Source organism: Arctopsyche grandis, chromosome 8 (assembly GCF_051622035.1).
Source record: "Arctopsyche grandis isolate Sample6627 chromosome 8, ASM5162203v2, whole genome shotgun sequence".
NCBI lineage: Eukaryota > Metazoa > Arthropoda > Insecta > Trichoptera > Hydropsychidae > Arctopsyche > Arctopsyche grandis.
The window spans coordinates 4,570,744-4,576,937 of NC_135362.1; positions in this window are offsets into that span (position 1 = coordinate 4,570,744).

A 6,194-nucleotide genomic window follows, 5' to 3' on the forward strand; every position below is an offset into this window, starting at 1 on the left:
AAAAAAAATAGAGTGCGTATGTTAGCTCAGACTTTAGACAAATCCATAGCATCATTAAAGAGCGTTCTAAAAGCTAAGCTAAATCTAAGCGAGGTTTAATCATGACGTGTGTGGATGTAATTAAACGAAATAAAACATTTTATATGGCAGTTAGAATAAAAACACCAATTTATCACGGAAAGGCTAAGAAAGAAAGATCACTTGGAGAAGTAATTCAATGGAGCACGAATTTGATGACTTATTACGTACATTTTCCAGGAACTTTTTGATCCGAGTATCGGATACAATCTTCTCGAAACATTGAGGAGGAGAATAAAGCCTCTACTAACCTTTCAAGACCCACAAGACGGGTCATACCTAAGATAAGGCAGTCTTATATTACAATATTTTGAGGTCATCGTATCGGGGCGAACAAACATAAAAGCATATCCCGTGGATATCTCAATTTATTTTCTGATAATGTGTCAAATATGACGAACGCAATAAGGCAGAGAGGCTGCTGTTAAGTAAAAATAAATTGTTATAGTTTTTTGATTTCGAAAATTCGGTTCTCTTTTTTTACGTAGATATATACCAGGAAGGCCTAACAGGTAAAGCCCATTACAGCATTTTTTATTACATAAATCGCTGTATCTTGAGAGGTTGAAGAACACGAAATTAACAGTTTATTAATAAATGGATTAATCCATAGAGACATCTATGGATTTAGACTTGTACATGAATTTTTATATATTGTACATAAATCAAATTCAGATATTTGTGACATAGCGGTTAGGATTCATTTGCCAATTTGATATGTATATTATGTAATATAAATGTGCTCTTTTGTGTGGATTAAGTATATTTTAGACTAATAGTTACAATTCTGCTAGGTGGTAAAGTTTTCTTTGTATTTCACAAAAATATAATAAACGAAGAAGATACATAATAGGTTTGACCCAGAGAAATGTTATAATAATATAAATGGCTTTAGATGTCACATTGTTGTCAAGTGAGGAATTTTCACAGACCTTTTCAAATAATTTTGGCATCGGTCGTATTTGATGTTTGGTGCTCGTAGTATGTCCGATAAAAACTTCTCTGATTGTTTATATTACTCACAAGATGGGCAAGTGCATCATTGAAAATTGCACAATGCATTCAAAAACACACAATAAACAACATGGGATACATTATTAGAAGTAAATTGATCATTTAAGTAACATATTATTCAATTAACATCGTAGTATGAAAAAGTGTTAAAAGTGTGATGGCGATCGCCCGCATTCTACATAAAATTTTAGGGGTGGCACCAGAGAAATGTAAAGATTATTTTTAAATAAATGTAAAAACATTTCTCTTGGTGGCGCCGAATACTCAATTATATTAATACCCAATTATTTAAGTTTAATAAATATAAACATCTTTAATTTTTTTATTATACATATTTTTGTTGAAACTATACATTACACGTTAATTTAACAGTTCTTAAGGACAGACAAATACAAAAAAGTGGATAAAAATAATCCGCCAACTGAGAAAAGAAACAGATTGACCATCAACGCCCAACACCACCATATACTCAAATTGTAAATAAATCTATATCAAAATAAAACATTAATTTCTGTAGTGAATATGTGATGACCCTGATTATATTCCGTGCGTTGTAGCGTAGTTATGGAGACGTACCGCGTATTATTGACACAATTTATTTATTCGTAAAGGTACTTCTATTTTTATAACATTTCTCTGGTCTGACCAAGTTACTAGGTGGGATTTTTTCAGTTGTATTGTATGTAGTTGTAGCAACATACGAATGTATATATGGATATTATTCTGAAAAAATCCACATTAGGCTTGATTGAAAGTCATGTTTGCTGACCAAAGTGCATGTACGTGCAACGGCGTTCATTTTATTACGTGCATGCTATAATCAGAGTGCATCCTTCAGCATTTCGGCTTTCCGAGCCAAATGGCCGCTGTAGGCCAGATTTCCAAATGGACTCGCAAATATGCAAATTCAGTGCACTGTTCGAAACGAAGTTAAACCACGATTCGATCGCAATCTGCAGTCGACTTCCGGTTCAAATTCGCACAAACCAAACATGGCCTATGGGTTCTTCGAAACGTCGAAGAGCATTTCCGGTTCGATGTTTAAACCTTTGCATTGTATTAGATATATGTATACGAAGTGCGTACGTTCTGTCGATAGATTGGTTTTGAAATCATGTGCAGAGGCTTTTGTAATTACAGTAGGTAATACGGAAATTTAAATTTACAAATTTATACAGGTGCAAACAGAGTGTGTATAATAATAAGGTATACACAGATTTTAATGAAAATTTAATACTGTATACTGGCAAATGAGTATAATGAGAGAGACTATTCATGATATATACCCATATGATGTATAATAATACTCATTTCATTGGAAAATTTATCTTTTTTGTTTTTTTTTTTACATATATACCAGGAAGGCCTTACAGGTAACCCCAATGCGCCTTCCTGGCAAATTACAAACATTGCAGCATTTTTTTTATTATACAAGTCGCTGAATTACGAGACACTGATAAACTCGCAAATTAACGATACATCTATGATTTGTACATAAATTTTATTGTACATTTAATCAATCTCAAATAGTGGTGACATAGTAGGTGGGAAGAATATTTAGCCAATTTTAATGGGAACCGTTTCAACAATGAAATCAGAGAAAATTGGCAAACTATGATAGGAAACGATCGACCTGGAGCACAAATATCTACAGAAAAATTCTTTTCAATCGAGGTCAACTCATGGGATCGAACTCGGCGCCTCGCAGAAGCTTAACGACCGAGCTATGCTGCTGGCTAATTTTCTTAATTTTCATGTTTCAATTTCAATTTCTAACATTTAGCTTTACCTAAGCATATCAAACCAATACATTAGACTAGTGGTTAGCATAAAATGCTTTGAAAAGAGTGTTCACTGGTTCAAATTCCACTGGTTTCTGCTGGCAAACCGTGGATTTGTGACTCCAGGTCCATCGTTTCATATCAGTTTGCCAATTTATCTGATTTTCATAGAAACAGTTCCAACAAATTAGCAGTCTTACTCATTTCTCGTAAATCTCAAGGTTTCAGCAATCTCAAATTTCGCTGAATTCTATAAAATGCTGCAAATTTACAAATTTGACCATAGATGTCTCTGTGGATGTAAATTGATATGTATTTACTTCGTATAATAAATTTACAATGCTACAATAGCCAGGAAAGCGCATTTGAGTTACCTGTTAGGCCTTCCTTATATAAATTAAAAATAAATGTTTTAGGTGTATTATAGAAATAAATAACCAGAAGTCACGTCTATACACGCAATATACCAATTAAAATCGCAAAAATTACGACTTTTTAACGATAAATACACTAAATGATCGAACGCTTCGCGTTAATTAATCGCAATTTCGAAAACGCTCAAACGGAGCGCAAGTGCGCGTCGAATAATTTCACCGGAAAGTTTTCGGCCAGGAAAGCTTTTCGTATTAATTAAAAGTTGATACGTGAAAACCTTTGTTGTGTTCGTGTGTACCGGAAGCGCATACCGATCGAGGGAAAACCGGAAAAGCTATGTGGAATTTTCAATCTCGACCGAGCGAAAAGCAATTGTTCCAATCTCAAGCACAATACACCCCATAATAAATACATTACACAATATTTTGTATTTTATTCAATGAAAATTCTTTTAACAAGCTTTTTTTGAATACTCACTTACATATTTATTATACATATATGAAGGCAAATGTTGAAAGTATTCCATTTATTTGGAGTATATATTGAAAAATATTCATTATTTATTTATTTATTTAATTTATTATTATTTTAAAATAATAACAACAATAAAATTACCAGTGTGACCTGACAGGTTGCCCCAAAGCGTCACACCGGTCTTACAAAAAAAAAAAGAAAGAAAATAACAAAGAAAAAGCAATAAAAATTCCAATCATTCATCTCATTCAAATAGTCTCGTATTGAATCTCAAGAAACCAACCAGCTCATCAACATGACAGTTGAACAGGTCAAAATGCTCATGAATCACATTAAGGAACCGGATAGCTTCCACCAGTGACGAGTTCTTGAAAGTAGACGTTCCTGTAAAGATAGGTTGAAAGAGTCGTCGATTACGCAGCGCTCTACCGGTCTCAGGAGCCCAAAACTTAAGCTCTGATAAAATCGAAGGATTTTCAACAACTCCATTTAAAACTCCAAAGAAGTATTTGGAAATGGCAACAATCCTTCTAGAAGCCAGAGAATTAAAGCCCAAGGTACCTTGCAGAAACGCTGTGGGAAATAAATACGGATAATACCCATACTTTTTCAAGTATAGGTATCGTAGAAATTTCTTCTGGACTCTTTCTATCAATAGAGAGAATTGAATTTCAGTAGGACTCCAAATTACAGACCCAAACTCCAATATGCTCTGGACAAGCGAACAATAAATTAACACCATTATATTCAGATCTTGGAAGTAGTGAGAATTGCGCAGAACAAATCCAAGCATTTTGGTAGCCCTACAGCACATATCTGAAATATGAGTCGAAAATTTGAAGTCACTCCTAAACAGTATACCAAGATCAACAGTTGAGTCAGTTCGTGTTAATTGATAGTTCCGAAGACTATAAGCGAACTCAATAGGGGAAAGAGACCTTGAGAAGGAAATAACATGGCACTTAGTCAGGCTGAATGGTAGATTATTATTTAAAGACCATTCAGATGGTAATTCTAAGTCATCCTGCAAACCCACACAGTCGGAATGACGACTGATCGTTCTAAAAATCTTGAAGTCATCAGCAAAAAGTTTCATTTATGATTTATGTGATTATATCTGAAAGTTTCATTTATGTCAACTACATACATACATATTTAGACACTTTATTTATTTTACATACATATACATACCAAGAAAGCCTAACAGGAAAACCCTAATGCGTCTTCCTGGCCAATAAGAAAAAATGCAGCATTTTTATTACGTAAGTCGCTGTATTACAAGACACTGAAGATATCGAAATCAATGAGACATCTATGGTTTCAAACTAGTAAATAAATTTTTACTGTACATAAATCATACTCAAATAGTGGTGACATATGTAGGTAGGATGGTTTTTAGCCAATTTAATTTAATGGAGGAACTGATTCAACAGTGAAATTGGCAAATATTGATATGAAACGATCGACCTGGAGTCACAAATATCCAAGTCTGACCAGCAGAATAATACTATGAATAAATTCCATTCAATCGAGGTTAACTCATGGGATCGAATCTGGTGACTTCTCATGCTATGCAAAAGCCCAAACACCGAGCCATTACTGTGATTACTAACCAAATTAAATTAAATTGTAAAATAGAAAATGATCAGTAGATCAGTAGCTATTAAAATAGATATAAGATGTATTGTGAACATAATTTCGTAATAATAAAAAGCATTTAAAAATCAAAAAAACACCGAGCCATGCTGTTAGCACACTTGCCGCGCTGTAATGGATAGCAAGTGACCAGTATTTATATTTTATTTTATTTCTCCAAATATACTGAATGCAAAATCTTTATATTTTATGTATTCCTCGTCAAAGCCTTTACGATTCAAATTGTGGCATTATGAAATAAAAACATTCGTCAATATCAACAGAAATAATTATTTCACAGGAAGCCTGTTGTACATGTGTCTCACAGATACAAGATAGAAGAGGAATTCAGCATCAGCATGAGAATGATATCCACTTTGGTATAGCGGCTCTACTTCAGACGTCATTTTTTTTTTAATTTCTTGCGCTTATTTTATGTTATCCAACGTTTAATACACGATAAAATGGTTTTTATAGCTAATTATAATTTTAGCCTCGAAGATTTTGCATCATTTAAACTTAAAACACACATTTTTAGCTGGACGCTTGGATTTCAACACAGTGGCTAGCGGAATTTTTAGCACAATAAGGCAAAGTGCTAATAGATTAAACTCAATATTTTTTATGTCAGTACTTATCTGAATGACCTCAAGGCCAAATATTATATATTACACATAGCGTGCAGTAATAAAATATTTGAGATTAACGTTCGATACAATAATTAGATGGGCACCTCACATTGAGGCAGCGAAAAGCAAGGCGATGCGGGGTATATCCTCAATATACCCAATATTTAATCACCATAGTTCTTTATCAGCTCAAAATAAAATAAAATTA